This window comes from Planococcus citri, chromosome 3 (assembly GCF_950023065.1).
Source record: "Planococcus citri chromosome 3, ihPlaCitr1.1, whole genome shotgun sequence".
Lineage (NCBI taxonomy): Eukaryota > Metazoa > Arthropoda > Insecta > Hemiptera > Pseudococcidae > Planococcus > Planococcus citri.
Window position 1 is genome coordinate 64,793,490 of NC_088679.1, and position 19,284 is coordinate 64,812,773.

At 35.1% G+C, this 19,284-nt stretch overlaps 1 long non-coding RNA gene across 2 annotated transcripts in view; it reads right to left on the reverse strand.

Annotated features, from left to right (window-relative positions):
- The window catches only part of LOC135842042 (uncharacterized), a 322,912-nt gene extending 303,628 nt beyond the window's left edge, over window positions 1-19,284 (reverse strand). Inside the window, exon 1 of one of the 2 annotated variants that reach the window (XR_010558052.1) lies at window positions 16,804-19,283. This is a non-coding gene — a long non-coding RNA (uncharacterized LOC135842042). Of the gene's footprint in view, window positions 1-16,803 lie in introns of both variants that reach the window. The other variant, XR_010558051.1, reaches the window with a different exon arrangement.

Consider the following 19,284-nt stretch of genomic DNA (forward strand, 5'->3'; position numbering starts at 1 on the left):
CAAACAAAAATAGCAGGATTGAAATTCAGATAGGTAGTTCCTAAATCGTCCACGTGAAAAATGACCTAATTCTTTTCGATAAATAAACCGAAATAAAAAAAAACGACTTAGAATATAACGATTAACGACCACGAAGACATCGTTCGTCGAGATTACCTTCGAAAAAAAAATTTTCTCTTTATTTGTTTTCGGTCGTTTAATGGTTGTCACGAAAATTATACACTATCTCGTTTCATCGTCGTGTACGACATAATGTAATCGTGAAATGTCACGATGACACGAAATTTACCGTTTGAAATTAAAGCCTAATCTGTTCCTTGGACCGAATTACCATGTACTTTATCACTGACATATTCTCCTTAGGGTTTTCGCTGTATTTTTTTCTTCGAGGAAACAGCCGAGGGGTGTGAGGGGGGAGGGGAGTTGTCGTGTGTATCCCCTTGACTGAAGCGAAGCCTACTTAAGTTGACGACAAATCGCACAATACAAGGTAAAAATGGACGAACCAAAAATAAATAGCGCGAAGAAAAGAAGAAATACCATCGCAACAGTACAGGAAGCAATAGAAAATGAAAATGAAGGAAACCATGAAAAATAGCGAGACTTTGAGAAAAAGAAAATCACGCAGCAGAGGTATTCTTTACCGCAATGGTGGTTTTTTTTTCTTCTTCTTCGCAGCTTGCGCAGGTATTACAACGTAAATTAAGAAAAGCGCGCGAAAAAAAGAACTGCTATAGAGACATAAAAATCTTGTTTTATCGCGTTAAACTAATTAAAAATTAAATTTTTCCCCTTTTTTTTTGCTCTCGTTTAAACCGTTATGAGTAAAGTTAGCTCGTTTTTTTTTCCTGTTTCGGTGCTCGCTCTTCGTACTTCTCTTATTCTCTAAGGTCGAACTCGGATGTTTAAAAGAAAAAGAATCACAGTTGCGTCAGTGATTCGGATGTTTTACCTTGGAAAAGAAGAGACATTTGCTACGTCGAGTAAAAAATTAGCGCGGTGAGACTGACACGACGTAGGTAAGTGAAAATATGAAAACTTACTCAACAGCTGTTCGTCTGTCAATTTTTATTGTGAGAAGGTAAGAAGACGAAATGGTTATCTGCGTAGGAGACGTAAATTATGCATTTTATAACTGTTTGATATCGTGAAAATAATGTTGATTCGCAGAAGTGTCAAACGATGTGACTGCGATATGGTTACCAAAATTACTATTATACGGATAAGAGCATTTTCTCAGAGGCAGTGATGGAAGCGTGGGAGGGCTTCCATCAAGAAAATTAATAGGTATTCGTGTTCTGCACACGTAATATCATACTTTGACCATTTTATTACATTTTTTCCCCAAATTGGAGGGACTGGGAGCGGTACCTTCTTTCAATAGAAGTACCCATTTTGGAAATGGTAAATTCTGAGCTGACGAAAAAAACGATTTTTCTCCAGATACTAAACCGCAGTTCAGACTTAGCATCTTGAGATTTCAATTCAAATGTTCAAATTTCAAATTTATTGAACTGTTCTGTTGTACCACAAATATGATTTCTCGAAAAGAAAAACGAAGTGCATGAAGAAAGAATAATTTGTTTGTAGCTCAAATCACAATTAAAAAATATTGAGAAAAACTGGTAGTAAGGTAATATTTATGTTTATCAAGCGTGTTTTTTGCCATCAATTTACAGTAGAGTGAAAATTATTAGGTAGACTAACGCATTTTTTTGCTGCTACGTTAACAGATTCTTGTGGTTTTTATTTATTATAAATTTTTAAATCAGAAAATAATTAAATATTTATTCCGATTAATTAATGGACATCTATGGACCTCCATGTGTTATTTATTCAATAATCAACTTACATTTTTCCACATCTGATTTCTCGATTTTCAACCAAAATTCAACAATTGGGATACCAAAACTACCGGAATCTAGTTGCGAATCTCCTTCCCTTGGACAGAATCTCGCTACCTCATTTTGCTCTCGAGAAACTCGCAAAAGAATCATTAAAAATAAGATCAAAAAAGTGCAAAAAAAAACCGACGTTTTTCAAGATACTTCTGCGCTCGTAGAAGGAAAACGCGAATACCGATCGTTTCGCTTTAACCGCCAAATGATTCTCGATACAGTTTACCTTCAGAATCAACTCCTGAAAAAGTATACAAAAATCTATTGCGAAAATGTGCGAGATTTTAGTGATTTCTTTTTTCTCAAAATCACATTATGCGATTTTTAGAAAAGGGAAATTACTAAAGCTCCTGACATTTTCACAGTAGATTTCTGTATTCTTTTTCCAAGAGATGATTTCAAAAGTTAATTTTATCCGGAATCGAATAGCAGTTGCATAGAACAAAACGATTCGTACTCGCGTTTTTCGTTATTTTTTTTGCACATTTTTCATTTTATTTTTCAAGATTCTTTTGCGATGAGTTTCTCGAGAGCAAAATGAGATAGCGAAATTCTGTCAAAGGGAAGAAATTCGCAACTGAATTCTGGTCATTTTGGTGTCCCATTTATTGCATTTTTGGTTGAAAATCGAGAAATAAGCTACAGGAAAACGTGTTATTTTTATCTCGTGTCGAGAAAGATTTTTCAATCTGCAGGATCAGAAGCAAAGGTGTAAGAACCTAAATTTTGAAATAAAATTAGACTTGGTGAAATTTCTTTCTAAAAAACAGACAGTATTTTGAAAAATTCACCACAAGCTAAAAACACATCAAAATTCATTACTCAAAATCTTGATTAAAAATAGGCTTCATTGGGACCGTAAAACCTATTAATTTAGAAAACGTCATACGAAAATGACGAAGTATTCTAATTCCCCCCCGTTTCCATCCATGTTATGATTGTTTCAATAGATGTCCGGCGAAAATCCGAAGGAATGGGACTGGTGGCAGTTTAAAATTCGTATCCCAGCTACCCCAGAAAAGCCCACCAAAATTAAGGGGAAAGCTCCCTTGAGAATAATTGTACCAATGACAATTGGATATACTGGACGTACAATTTGCTCAAGATAAAATTTCATGATTTGAAATGAATTTTTCACATCCATTTTGAATGTTTTTTCATATTTCAACTGACTTCAAGAATTCTGTAATTTTGAGAACTACCCCACTTCACCCAAATTTATTTTTGACATTCCAACATTTCGGATTTTTCAGTGACCGTTGACGCAGATCTACGCGTAATTCGGCACTCTCATCCGCACCTGCACTCGGTGGAGAACGTCATCACCAACACAGCTATGTTGGAGGCTTGGACGGCACTTCGCCGCGCAATTCGCACGTGCAATGAAGGCTTGAGCGTCATCTTCAACAGGGTAATGAACGGGTAAGTTTAATCCGCCATAAAATAATGCATGCCGCCGCCAATAAAACGAAAAAAATTTAGGTATTCTCACACAACATACATGATCAACTTCTTGACAGGCGCAGCGATGAAGTATTACAAAGAATAAATTTCCAGTCTATAAGGCAGCAGATGAGTAGTTTGTGTGCAATTTTTGGTGGGATTTTCCATAAACTTTGCACATGTAATATGTATGAAACATTTTCCAATTTTTATTATATTTTTGAATAGGTAATTGTTTTTTCTGAGAATGAGTTTCTCGACAGTTTTGCTTAGTTTAAATAATTATTTTAAGCAATTTTATGAAAAATTTCTGAGAGATTTTGTGATTTCTATTGAGTTATTGTCCAATTTTTACTATACATTTACATTCTATACTCCAGTCTCAAAGTTGCAGATAACTTCAACTAGGAGATTACACAGCAGAACGACACGATCATCTCAATACTGCACACCCGAAGGGCCAATATCGCTGTGCGTGTTGTAACTCGGCTGCTTCAGCACGAAAGCATAATGAGCAGAGATGTACAATGAAAGAAGACGAACAACCAAAATACACACGAATAATTCTGTGATTTTAGTACAACAGAATTCCTACGTGTTTTCCTCATCATAGCGCGGTTTTTCAAAACACATAGCAAACGTAAGAGTAAAAACCCTTTTTAGTTCCATCACTGAATAAATCGTTTGATGGCGAAATGTGTCGTTGTTGGTGGCCCAACACGACGATGGTATTTTTGTCGCCGTCATCGCCGGGTACAGCAAGGCATGTTACACGAGCGAAAACTTTGAAAAAGAAACTTTCCAATACAGCGAAATGATTGTTTCTCATCTCGAAGTAATTCGTTAAAGTTTGAATACCGTGAAATTGAAGGATTTTCTACAACATTAATTTTTTTTCCTTCCTCGTTCTCGGCGTTTTTCTATCTTTTTTGCATTTTAAAAATAATTAAAAATCATGCTAACCCTCTCGCGCCAGCCTTCGAATCGAAACACTGATCGATTTTTTATTTATGGAGTAATTTTTTTCGAAGTGAACGAACTCGGTGCGATTATTGTCGGATCCGTAAGCAAAAATTTTCCACTCATGAATTAAACATAGGAAATCTGGTGTGTTTAGCGGATCATCTCGTTTTAATCTCGCGAGCAAACCCATCAGACACCGAAATAGAAAAAAAAATGAAAGAACTAAGCCAGCTCCTACAAAGTCACTGCTGTATCGTAACAATGAAAAAGAAAATATCGTACCTATATATTATAGAAATATCGCGAGGAAAAAACCTATACATATAATAATTCCTATAAAATCACGCTCCAGTGATACTTTCATCGATGCTATATTTCTGCTTTTTTATTCCAGCTCGAAAAAAAGTATACAACTACGCACACAATTGATCTCTCAGCACGTTAACTTAAATCAAGAGAAAGAAGTACCTACTAACATATCTGCGGCTGTAAAAGAAGTGATTCGGCGGCGTGTGAATTTCACACCGTTCTCGTAACCTTTTCCCCTTTTTCACAAAACCAATCGTCTGGTGCACCCAGCAGTATCAGTAATTAAAATTCCATCTCTGTATTGTCGCACATCGTCGCGTCGTCGGCTCCAAAAATAATGAAATTTTTCATCAGTAATCGACACACCCATTACGACTCGATAGTCTTGCGAGAATAATTTTTTTTTTTTTGCAGCAACGACAACGTTGAAATTTTTAGTATTCTAAGAGGGAGTAAACCGCGTATGTTCGGTTTTTCGGGCTGTTGTCTCGAATCGAAAATCAGTTTTAATTACAACTTTTTTTTTTCCGGAGATACTCTTGCACAATTTTGCGTGTAGGGTGTTTTTTGGACTGCAAATATCAATTATACGTCAAAATAAACTATTTTCCCTTTATTAACAATCTCATTTACATTACTAATATTGCTTTAATTTGAATCACTGATACATATTGAATGTTCACTGATGGATAATTCACTAGAAGTAGAATTCGATTCGTTTTTTTTCATCTTCTAGGGCTTCATTTAATAACCTGTACATGTGTAATTGTGTAACCAACGAATAGCGTTACAAAGCTGCCCTTCGGCATCTTCGGAGTTTTCGTGGGTTTTTCTCCACCCGTTAGAAGTAAAATCGAGATCTCGCAATCGTTATTGTCACACAAAAATTGAAAAACTGATTTGTCCAACAAGTAAGTGAGAAATAAATTTACCAATCGAACCAGTGGTATAGTACGTAATGGTACAGCAGAGGAGATTTATGACATCATGAGACACGCGATCAACAACCATCCATGAGAAATTATGGAACGTATAAGTTCCTAAAAAATAAGATACATGCTTAATCGCGGCCAAATATTCTTTCTAACTAGTCGAAGTTTTTTGACTCAACTTTTCTACGTATTGTTGCGGTATAAGTATCTACAGACGCGATTCTCAGTGTCATAGTTTTTCACACTAGGAACTGACCAATCGTATGTACGACCATTTTTTTTGGTAAATTGGTATGGTAAGTACGGCATAGTCGTATTCATTTAAATCGTTCCAGTTTTTAGCATCGGAAAAATCGAAATCCATAATCACATCGTGCATATTTTTATCTCGTGCAATTCTTAACTTGTGTAATTAATTTATGCTTTGCATCGCGATTCCTATTTTCGAATTTTTATTTCGAAGAAAGATTAGTTTTTTGTGCACTGATATTTTCGATTGGGGAAAAATTGGTGAATTCTAGACCAAATTCAGGGTAGATCTGTATTTCGAGTTGAAAGTGACCCACAAAAATTATCAGCCCCGACGGTGCCTCTGGAGGGGAGATATGAGGCCTCAATGAGGTGGAATTTTCAAAAGAAATCGTGATTTTTTTCGCTTTTGTCGCTACTTAATATTTTAGGGAAAATGTCCCAGTCCGAAATAAAAGAAATTGAGATTCTACGTCGATCTTATGCCATTGCAGTCGAAATCCAAGACGACAATAAGGGTCTACTGAGCGGTTGAAAAATTGAAAATGCTTATTGCTTATTCTTGAATATATTCGTGCTTCGGAAATTTTCCTGAAACTTGAGAAATATTTTTGTAACGCAGAGGTGCCAATTTTTTGGTCATTATTTCCAATTTCAAAAAAAAAATCGCAACCTTTCGGCTACCTATACTTCTTTTTTTTTAAATTGGAAATAATGATCAAAAAATCGGGACCACGCGTTCCAAAATATTTCCTCAGTTTCAGGAATGATATATTTCATTATTTTGGTATAATTAATGCAACATATTCGCCAAGAAAAAATTTCCAAAAATGAGGGATTTGCAAATTTTAAACCGCTTAGTAAAACCCTCAATGTGGTTTCGGTTTTAACGACAACAGCCCAGATGAACGCGAAATCTCAAATACTTGAATAGTACTTTCTTTCTTTCAGAGCTGGACCATTTTTCCCAAAACAGATTGAGTAATGACTGGAGCCGGAAAAAAACGGTTTTCTCAAAAAATACCTCCTCTTTGAGACCTCATAACCAGTCCGGCAGGACCACCTTGGAAACTTGGAGTTTTTGTGGGTAACTTTCAACTTGGAATTAAGGTCTCGGCTGCATTTTATCATTTTTTTTTTAGCGATCCTTTCTAATGCTATGTATGACTTTTCTCAAAAAATAATACTCATTGTCGGCCACTAAAATTCAAGAAATGATTTTTGAACATGATTCCAGTCAACGTCATGTAAAATTCGTCCACATGTCAGTAAATGTATAAACCACAATGATTTTTGATTTTGAAATGTTGAATGAATCTGTATTTTAGATTTTTAGGTATTGAATAGTTTGGCCTTGATTTTAAAGTGTATTCAGTACGAAAGGTATCAAACAAGTTTTCACTCACAAAGTTTTTACTTTTCAATTTATCACGTTACATGATTTAGAAAAATTGGGATCAAGTATTTAGAAAACTCAAATATTCAACTTGCGACGACAATATAGATGCAACACAATCAAATCGAGCAAATAAAAATTAGGATTTCCACGGATAGTATAATGGAATTCAACAAAAGCTGTTTTTAGCGAAAATTCCATTAAAACGATATGAAGTAGTGTGCTGACGAAGAATCTTTTTAGAATTCTTCCAATGAAGAAATTTGATGAGAAATTTGGAAAAAATTGATAAAATTTGCTCCGGTTTCGCTTGAGATTTTTTGTAAGTAATTTTCATTAATATTTTTTTTCATGGCTCGAATAATTTTTTAGAAAGGGAACGTTGCAATTGTCATTTTTTTATGATGAAATTGTTTTTGTTTTTCAAGCTGTTTACTCGATTCTATTTCATATGCATTAGATATATGTTTGTTGTAAAGTTTTTTTTTATGTACCAGAAACAGCCAATCGAGTAACGTTTTGTTATTAATGAAATTCACCAATATTTTCGAACTTAGTTGAAGCAGAAAGGCATTAATATGTTAACAAGTAGGCCTAAAATTTATCCTCCTTCAAGATGACGTATCAAATTATTCTAGGTGGAAAGTCACCTCATACGTCTCCATTCGAGTCATCGCTCAACTTAGTGTATCTAATAGACCTCGAACGATACCTCTCAGACCGCCCTTCCCTCTGCCTTCTACCACCACAAAGATAGCCTGAGAATTGAAGTGATAAGACTCAGTCTTCAGCCTCCTCAACTACGAGACGTGAATCGCTGCTGAGGGCTTACAAAATCATTTTATCGATAGAAATATCGTACAAAAATACCAAATTGTGCCTTTTTTCTAATGAGCTCACCATTGAGAATTAAAATCGAAAAAAAGGAAAATTTTGCATTAAGTAAGTTGATTCTAAATGCATAGGTACCTAAGTACCAATAAAAATAAATCAGAATCGTCAATGCAGAACGAAATTCGAAAAATTGTAACCGTAGAAAAGTGAAAAATCAATTCCAGAATAAAATGTTTCACTTCGGAATATTAAATCGAAAAAAAGAAAATTTTGTATTAAATCAATTCTAAATGTATAGGTAGTTAGGTGGTAGGTACCTAAACCTATTACATACTAATAAAAAGAAATCAGAATCGTCAATGCAGAACGAAATTCGAAAAAATTGTAACTGTAGAAAAATGAAAAATCAATTCCAGAATAATGTTTCACTTTGGAAAATTTTCAAGAACTATAAATTCGAGCAAAGGAATTAGAATTTTGAAAAAATCTCAGGTATAAAAGAAGACCAGAGTATGTTGAAAATTGAATTTTAAAAAAGCGGTATGCAATTTCTTACAAATTAAGGTAACTACCGATGGTACGCGTAGGTAAGTACTTGAATATTGTTTTCATCATCGTTTCGGATTTGTTGAAAAATTGCTCGACTACGAAAACTACAACAGTGAAATCAATTACCTCAAGCACAAGAATTGTCATTTCTTATAACATAATTGATAATAGCGTAACAATTCGAAATGAATCCTTGTAATACGCGTATTCGTTCACTCTACGTTTCTTACTCATCATTCCCTTTCCTTAAGAAAAATTTTCAAAATTCCTCCAACTAAAATCCGGAGATTGAATAATTTTCAAAAAAAAAAACAATTTTAAAATACTCGACTCTGAAATTTTTTACGATGAACTCGATTATTTTTCTTATGACCAAAAATTGAAATTTAAAAAAAAAAAAATGCTCACTCACCATATTTCAACTGGAAAATTCCATTAGAACTAGCACAATTATCAAAACATCACAATATTCACAATATTTACCAAACGAATTATTACAAGACGAGAATAAAAAAAAAAAACACTTCCAAAAATAATGAAAATTAACGCGAACAAAATTCCGACGAAATACGTAATTCGCGAGAGAATTCCGCACGAAGGAAACGAAGTCGTGACTCGAACGCTTTTAAACCAATACTACTCGAAAGAGGGCGATCAACGCCGCGACGCTGCCTAACCACAAGCTACCCTTACAGAAGGGTGGTAGGCAAGGGAATCGTGGCACAAAATATCCTGTCGAAGTTACCTAAAGAAAAACTACGTAAAAGAGACGCTAACGTCGCGTCGTACGGTTGCACAAAATTTTTTTGTTTAAACCAACACTTTTTTTTTGAGATTTTATACAGATACAGTACGTTAAATGGAAATTGTATGTGTATCTTGAAAACTAAGTCGGTTATGCTCGAAAAATTCATCACTCGACGTAATCGACTAAAATAATGCTTAGGTATAAAACGAACTGAAAAATTATAGCGAGTCACATGAAAATCAATTGACGATTTCCCGTTTGCTCGATATCATCATAAGGGAAAATATATTTCCAGAAGACACACTTTGAAGTTGATTGAGAAACATTTTGAAGACTCATCCTTCTACTTTTAAGGCATAAGTTCTCAAATGAAAAAGTACATAATACTTATAAATACATATTTGTATTTGATGATTATTTGTGTTTTCATTTAATTTAAATTTTAATAAATTCATATATTAAATTTACTCCAAATACGAGTAAATATAAATTTTCTAGTGTCTTTGTCTTTTCATTTCAACTTAATTATTAATTTCATTCAATGTATTTAGTTTTTGTTGCGAAATTCAATATAAGTAGTTAGACATCCACCAAACCCACTCCATTGGGAGGGAGGGAGGGGGGGGGTTGGAAGCCTCAAAGTGTTGGTGTTTAGTTCAAATTCCGAGAAATCTTATCAACTTTTAGTGACTAAATTGTTTTATCTACTTTTGGTGGTTTAATATAATTTAAAAGAATCTAAAAACATCAATTCGTCTATCTTCTATAGTCACCCCCTTCCTACGAATAAATTACCACTATTGAGGTCAATCTGGAGTCCTTAGTCAAAGTCGACTTGTGATGGTAAGTTCAACCTTCCACATCGGCCTAACCGGAGATAACGAATTGCGAAGTGTATTTTTTTCCAGTTGAAAAAATCACGTAAAACGAAATCGTCATTTTTCACAAATTGTTGCCTAGTGTAATACACAATATTCAAATTAATAATGATTGTTTTCAATTTCAGGTTTAGAATACTTTTCATTAATAGTAGTCAGCTTCATTCACCAAACCAGTGTGTTAGCTGGACTCCAGACTTGAAAATGGTATCTCATTTCGTATAAATACTGTTCGACAGTGAATAATATTCAACAACTGAGCAGGTCCACAAAAAGTTCAACTTCGAAGTTTTATAATATTTGGCGAATACCTAGCTTTGAAACTACTCTCAATCGCCAAAGTTACAAATTGTTTCCGAATTGCAGCAGCTCTTTCTCTTTATCAACAATTCTACTCTAAATAAGTTATGTATCCAGACAAGAAATTTGAAATGCTGAGAAGAAACAAGCCCCACTTCACCTGTCCCAGCGGTAAAAAAATCAAAGCTGTTTTGAATATTATTTCAAAAATGAAAAGAGCGCAAGTTGTAATAATGAAGCGAGCAAACGAGAAGTGATCCCTAGCGGAATGGTAACTATTTCAATTTTCTACCAAAATTTAGTTTTTTTTCGAAAAAAAAACATAATTGAAGTGTTGCTTTGATTTTTAGAGCCAAAAACGGTACACAGTACCGACATTAACAGTCGATGAGCTGGGTTTTCACACCCGTCCGTCGTGGAAATTTATTTGCTAGTAAAAATGATTTTTTTCTCCTAATTATAATCAAGATTAGGTATTATTTATTTTGATTTATTAACAATACGTTTTTGTTCTGCATCTCGCGTCAAGTGAAGCGCTCGAAGACGACGTCGTTAACTCATGTATATCAATAATATGTATTTATCGCTACACGGAGATCCTACGTCGACGTTGAAAGATCAGTTGACGGCAGAATCATCAGAAAAATACGGGAAATTATGAACAAGAGTAAGGAAAGAAAATGTAGGAACCTCAATAATCTATCGTCGATAGAGAAAGAAATACTGTTACAGCTTTCCCTGCCGAAGAAATCGTATCAACTAGTACAGCGGCCAGAAGGCAACATTACCTGATAGGATTACTGGAGGAAACATTGGATCATTCGAGGAATGTATTACCTCAGGCTCAAATCATAGCAATATATTCGGAAAGGAGGTGAGACACTTCAAATTAAGAAAATAAACGTAGGTACCTAGGTATTAAGTACCTAATAATTCAAATTTTTTTGCAGTTGAAGAACGAGTCAAACGTTTAGAACTTCGCAAACTTATCCGCGAAAAACTCATAAAGAGGAACGACTATGGCACATATACTCGAGTCCCCAACGTGTATTACGACAATCAGTACCTATCTGATGAAAAATTTAAAATACAAAAAAAGAAACACATTATTATAATTATACGTAGTACGAAATATATTATTTTTTTTAAATTTATTTCTTCTGTGTGTGCGACAGCCATAGAAAAAAACTATAGGCATGTAATGACATTAAGTCAATTAAAAATTCAATTCTCTACAATTTTCCTCAACGTCATTCATCCGTAGAATGCTTCATTCCGCCTGTAGAACGATTTTTAATGAAACTCAGTTGGCAAATTTTTCAAAAAGTTCATTTCAAAAAATATTAGCAAACTGAATTTCATAAAAATCGATCCGGAGGCGGAATGAAGCATTCTACATATGAAAAATGTCGTCGAGGAAATTTGTAGAGAATTAAATTTTCAATCGACATGATGTCATCAATTTTTTTCTAGGATGCTCGGTTTTTGATTTTATTTTTACAAAAAGCTAAAAGTACTCAGAGAGTTTAAATCATGTAATGTACTTAGCATCAAATTTTGAACAAGAAGCCAAAAAATCTGATCAAATTAGGATACACTTTAATGATATTGTAAGATAATCAACTCGTTACGATAATAATTTTGGGCATCATTAGACGCAACGCAATCGTGAATAAACTCAAAGAATAACGAGGAGTCCAATTAATCAATGAACTAACTGATGGGATGGGTGATATAATCCCCAATAAAACCAGCTCAAACTGAACAAAAAATAAAATGTTCCTCCTTACCAATCACCGATTAGCAAATTCTTCGAATACCATTGAGCCATGCTCAGGAATCGATTGATAAAACATACGAAATATACTTCGACAAAACTTCATCTTATATTGTTCTCTGAATTAGCCTCACGAAATGAAAAAATCTCAAATAGGTGTGCATAATTTCAGTAGTATTTCATAACCAATTTTCTTAAAAAAAAAAAAAAAAAAATTCGTGAACTTTTTCTCGATTATGTTTTTCAATTTTCAATTCATGTGTTCTTCTTGTTTCCTCCCACGAACTAACTCGACGTTTGTTGCCACAATCAATTTTCGATGATTTGGCTTTTATGTAATTAGGTACACTTGTTTAGATCTTTCCATCATTTTTTTGATTTTACACAAAAATTGTAGTTTTTTCATCATTAGAATGTGGAACCCGTTCACAATGGAAGATTGAAATGAATCTGAAGACGTTACTGTCAGCAATATGACACGACGAAGTGTTGTTTTCTTAATGTTTTTGACTCTCATGTGTGCTATCAATAAATTATAATAGGTAGTTTCTTTCATCTTGTCGGTTCAAAGAAGATCGACGTTGTCAGTGTACCATTGAGGGAATGCCTTTACAGTCAGTGAGGTCACTTGGCGATATAGATACGAGTACCTACATATACTTATGTGTGAGTGATCAACTATCACGTAAACAATGAAGAGACGCATCGTATGTGCAAGTCGGGTAGGTAAGGGTATTACTCGTATTAAGGGTGGCTTCAGTGTCAAAGGCATACTTGCATTATCAAAAGAACGTAATATTCATAATGGACTTATGGTACTGAAACGCCGTCATCTCTGTCACTATATACGATAATAGCAAGAGACATAAGAAAGTCAATTGGAAAACAGAAGATAATATGCTTTACGCATCAACCACATTTTTCAACACAAATAGCATAAAACGTTCAGCTACACTCAACACAAAGTGAACGGGTCCATTCTGAAGGAAATACATTTGATTGACGAAACTGAGATGTCATCTTCTCCATTTTTTCATATTTTTTTTTCTTTTTCTCACCGAAGTACATATATGTATATATTAAACTATTGGAAAATATTTCGTCTGTGACGCAGAAGAAAAAATGAAGAACACTACGTCAAAATTTTCCAAAAAAAAATAAAAAATAAATTGAAGCACATATTACAAAAAATTCAATTTCAGTTTAGAAAAATAACAAAAAAGACTCTAGTGTCTTGTTACCAACAAGATTATCAAGAAACTGACGACATAATAGGTAATATTCTTCCATTTTCATTCGAGCAAAACCAGAGCAAAATATGATGAAGTAATTTTAGCCGAGTTGAAACGTATTTTTGTACATACTGGTTTTTGATTTTCAAAAATTCGCTAAGCGATAAATTACTAGATAATAATTCGGACAGCTAAAATGCTCTTTCCAAAAATCGTAATCCTTTTCATATTTGATTTGGACACATTAACTGATTTGCTTGTGAGTCTATTTTCAAACTTCTTCCATCCTACTAAAATTAGTTGCAAAAACAAATTGTAATTCACTGAGCCTAATACCGAATACAAATACACAAAACACCAAATGATTCCAAATTTCAACCTTCAAAAGGTATCATGCATAGAGATTCCCCGCATAATGCGGGGAATCCCTCACAGTAATACTATTCGTGTGATAGATCACTGTGAGGGAATCCCTCACAAATGAAAATTGTAATTGTGTTTCTGACCGATCACACATCACGTGGGGTAAGGGTGGGGGTAATTTTTTCCGCCGGGGATTCCCTCACAATGATACCATGAATGTAACTTTTTTCAATTTGGATAAAGGTGTGCGAGGGATTCCCTCGTAGTGATACGATTCACGGTTTCCGCGGGGATTTCCCTCCACTGATACCATTGGTGTGAAATTGTGACATGATACAGTTTAAAGGTTATAATACTACAGTTTTATACTAGGTAGGTAGTAGGTATAGGTACCTAGCTACCTACCACGAAAACATCAAACTTTTTCATTGACAGAAAAACTGATAATTCGAAGTCAAATATCGTTCATGATGCGAGAGAAATTGAATGATTTTCAGGGTTTAAGATTTTCAAACTTCACGAATTGAATGGTGCTTTTCAAGAAGGTCCTATCGACCGATAGGACCTTTTTGAGGAGTTCATGAAATTTGAATCTCTGACGTTTTCTACACAAGATGGTGCAAACCGCAGCGCTCCATGTGGTGTTGTTCACAAACAGCAGCTATATGAAGTTGGCTAGGAAACGCAACTGGAAAATGCGCGCATTACCTTCTTCTCCGAAATGGTTGATCACAACTATACCAGAAGGCACTCTTGAGTAGTAATTTTCAACGCAGAATTCAAATTTTGAGTCAATTTTGCCCCTCGACCCCCAGGGGGGGGGTGGTACCAAATGAAAATTTGGGGAAAATGTGAAAAAATCTAGTATAGTGTCGAAATCTTGATACTTTGGGTTAAAAACAACGATTTTTGAGTCAATTTACCTCGTAGCCCCCCAGGGGGGGTGGTATCAAATAAGAATGCGAAAAACTCGAGTATAGTGTCGAAATCTTGGTACATTTGGGCTGAAAACCCGATTTTCGAGCCAATTTTGTCCTTCGCACGCCAGGGAGGAAGGGGGTGGTACCAAATCGAAATTTGGGGAAAACAGTGAAAAAATCGAGTGCGCACTCACACACGCATGGCTATAGTATGAGATGATACAGATTTTCGCAGGTTTCCGCAGGTAAATCGATCGCAGTTGTTTTACATACACTAAAATGCATAATTTTTCATATTCGTCGTTTTGGGGAATGCTGGCGGAAGAAACTTCTGCCCTACAGTATTAAAGATATTACATTAAAGTACTCAATTTTTTCACTTTTATCCTAAATTTTGATTAGGTACCACACCCCTCCCCCCGGAAGCCGAGGGACAAAATTGACTCGAAAATCGGGTTTTCAGCCCAAATGTACCAAGATTTCGACACTATTCTCGATTTTTTAGCATTTCTATTTGGTACCACCCCCCCTGGGGGGCTACGAGGGAAATTGACTCAAAAATCGTTGTTTTTAACCCTAAGTATCAAGATTTCGACACTATACTCGATTTTTTCACATTTTCCCAAAAATTTTCATTTGGTACCACCCCCCTGGGGGGCTACGAGGGAAATTGACTCAAAAATCGTGGTTTTCAACTCAAAGTATCAAGATTTTGACACTATACTCGATTTTTTCACATTTTCCCCAAATTTTCATTTGGTACCACCCCCCTGGGGGTCGAGGGGCAAAATTGACTCAAAATTTGAATTCTGCGTTGAAAATTACTTCTCAAGAGTGACTATTTCATGTTTTTGGTGGGTTTGAGAAGGAATAAAATCGATTTTTAGGTGAATAACCGCAAGAAGGTCCTGTCGTTTCAAGAAGGTCCTATCGAGGTCTCTTTTGTAAAGCGCTCCCATGGAAATGTTGGTGGTGGAAAAAAAATTACTACGCAGGAAATAAATAGTGGAAAGATGCTTCTATTCAACAAAAAAAACCGGAGCTCGCTATATCATTTTAAACCAAAATGGCAAAACACTGAAATATAAAAATGCGTTTTTCTCAAAACCAGTTTTTTGTCGATAGGACCTTCTTGAAAAGCACCATTCAATTGTTTCTAGGAAAATCCGATAAGTCACCTACACTCATCAAACACAATTGGCAATCATAATTTGTACGCACAAACGTAAGAAAAAACCATAGATCTGTCATGTGTTTCGATGGAAACACCATCGAATCGTCACTTGAAAGAACAAAGAATTCCCAAAACTTAAATTTCAAATGAGGGCCAAATGAAAACCAAATAGGTAACGATTCTCTGTTTGCTTCATGTATCACAGCGCTCACGGCGGAAAATATTTTTACAACGGGCACATTTCGAACTTGATTGAAGAAATTTTGAAGACTAGTTTTCCTCACAAACCAACGGTACGTACGTAAGTAATGATAATTGCAGAAAAAAATGCTCCAGAAGACACATTAAATTTCTTTCTTTTTTTTTCAATTAAAAAAACCTCGAAAATTCATTTTATTCGTCGCTGCGATAGACGAAATGTTACAGAGTGATTCAATACTTCAAAGAGGGAGGGGGGAATGCAATAAGGTCAATAGTAAATTTTTCCTTCGTGATGTCTATTAAAAAAATATAAAATTAAACTACAGTTGGAAATATCAAGACGACGGTTCAAAATTATCAAAAATGCATCCAGGGACACGTTCGTGACCTCACCTAGCTCTCCATTGAGATAAATACAAAAAAAAAAAACAATGATAGATGCAAACGAAAACAAAATATAAGTACGTAATATTATCGAAATGGAGTGAACAGAACTGTAAAATCAAGCTAAAAAGAGTCAAGTACGACATTACCAGCATGCTTGAGCACATGTCGAAGAATTACATTTTCAAAGTGCACAATAATCTTACGAGCCCAACCACCAAATAACTAAATACATACGTTTTAAAATTCATACCTGATTCTTGAAGATACTTCGAAGTTTGAATACCACAGCAACTCGACGAAAATTGGTCACTTTGCAGCATACTGGAACACTGGAGTGCGGGTGAAAAAACCGAACAAAACATTATCACGATCGCGACTTGCAAATCTCCACTCGACAAAAAAAATTACTCGAATAAATTTTCGCAAAATTCGCTTCGCACTTACACGCGAACATCTCGAGTTGATCACGAATTTTCAAAAAGCATAGTTCTCGAAGAAGACTGCAGCAAACGAAAACTTGCTGACGACCGCATACGATTACAATATCACGATACGAGTCGACCACGATACGATGATCTACTTCACACTGAAGGCAAAAGGCAAAACGAAACGAAACAAAACTTAACCAAACGACAAGACGAAACAGGATTAGTACCGAACCGAACGATTTATCCTTCAAGAGTAGTGTTATCTTTGCAGTCTACGTTGGCCGCCTATCTGTCGCCTGGAACCTAGAATGAATTCTGAGAATTAAAAGATAGTGTTCACTTTTCAACTACGCAATAAATGTACAACGATGGACGAATCCGAAAGATAAGAGTACGTCTTCTTTCAGCGAAATAATACAACATACCTAAATACAAGTACAGGGTGCCCAGAAATATCGTGAACCCCAAAGAAAGTTTTTCATTAAAAATATTAGGTTGGCAACGTGAAATAGATGCATATGATAGGTGGAGTGGAACGTTCTCTCCAGTCAAACAACCAATTATGAGCAATCATTATTACCATTCACTGTGACCAACCGAAATATTTAGCAGAAAACTTTTTTTAGCGGTTCACGATATTTCTGGGCACCCTGTAACTATGTAGTATGTACCATCCCATCCTGCACAATTTTGCACATAAAAGTAAGATAAGTATCTAAGTAGTCGAAGTTTATTTTTCTATTTTCGAAACTGAATCGATGCCTAGTGATACATATAATATCCATACGAATACGAATTTCTATCCTTTCAATATTCAAGAGTAGAGTATATAATACAACATCGAAGTTTGAGAATGACTGAAATTATTGCAAGATAGATACTAGATACTTAATATTTTCAAGCTACTTATGCAATGTACTCATTTCCAAGTTTTCGAAGGACAAGAACAATCATTTTTCATCACCTTGAGCTAAGAGGATTAGAGGAGAGGGGATGGAGCAAATCGCAGCAATTTATGTTTCGCGAGTTCCGTGGTTGGCAACATTGATTGCTAACCTAACAACGAAATTATACATGCATCGTTGCCAGTTTCAAGGGCACTAAATGTAGATACTTTTCTCTTTCACTTTCTGACTTTCCCCATTTCCGGCCAAATAAACTTATAGGCAAATATCGGATATTCATGCAAAAATCGTCATATTTGATGATTGGGCTGAGTGCAACATTCAAGGTAATCAGATTCGTCCACGAAAGACGAACTTGAGTACCTACCTAAACTTCTTTCCACAGTAAAAAAATAAAAAAAAAGCGAAAAACTTCACTAAGAGTTGACCATTCCATTTCAGGTGAAAAACATTGTACTTTTTCAGTTTCGTGTAGGTACGTCTTGGTTTTGTACTTTTGAGTACCTATTCGCCGTCTTGGGAATAGTTTTTTCCGACATAGATTTATTCATGAAAATTTCAATTCTTATTTGAACGCATTCATTACCGACAAATAATTGCTTCGGTAAAACACCGACCAAACACAATCGGCGGTCATAATATATAAGTAGGTACGCAATAACGTGAGCCAAAACCATAGCTCTGCCATGTGTTTCAATGGAAACACCATCGAATCGTCACATACCAATATTATTTGAACGAGAACAGACTCGTGAAGCATATTTCGACGACTAACAGATACATTGAAACAAAAATTACTCAAATAACGAAGGGAATCATAATTTACGCATAAACGTGAGACAAAGCCATAGCTCTGCCATGTGTTTCGATGGAACCACCACCGAATCGTCACTACTTACTAATATTCGCTGAAAAGAACAGACTCGCGAATCATTTTTCAACGAGTAACTGATACATTGTAACAAAAATTACTCAAACAACGAAGGAAATCATAATTATACGCATAAACGTGAGACAAAACCATACCTCTGCTATGTAATAAGATGGGACCGCCATCGAATCGTCACTTACCAATACTCGATGAGAAAAACAGACTCGCGAAGCATTTTTCGACGACTAACCGATACATTAACACCATAATTACTCAAATAACTAAATTTTAAACAACTTTAACCAATTAATTACGAATTTCTTGAAACACAATTTCAAGAGCGGACGCCGGCAAAAAAGACGGACGAAAAATGCCGGTAAAAACAAGAACAATAGAGAACAGCATGGAACAAGTATGCAACGTTGCCAAATCATGGATCTTGTGATTTTGATTTGAATGGGACTATGTACAAGATTTTGTTTTTTATTTACTTTTTTTGCAACTTTATCGAAAGTTGGACGATTGAA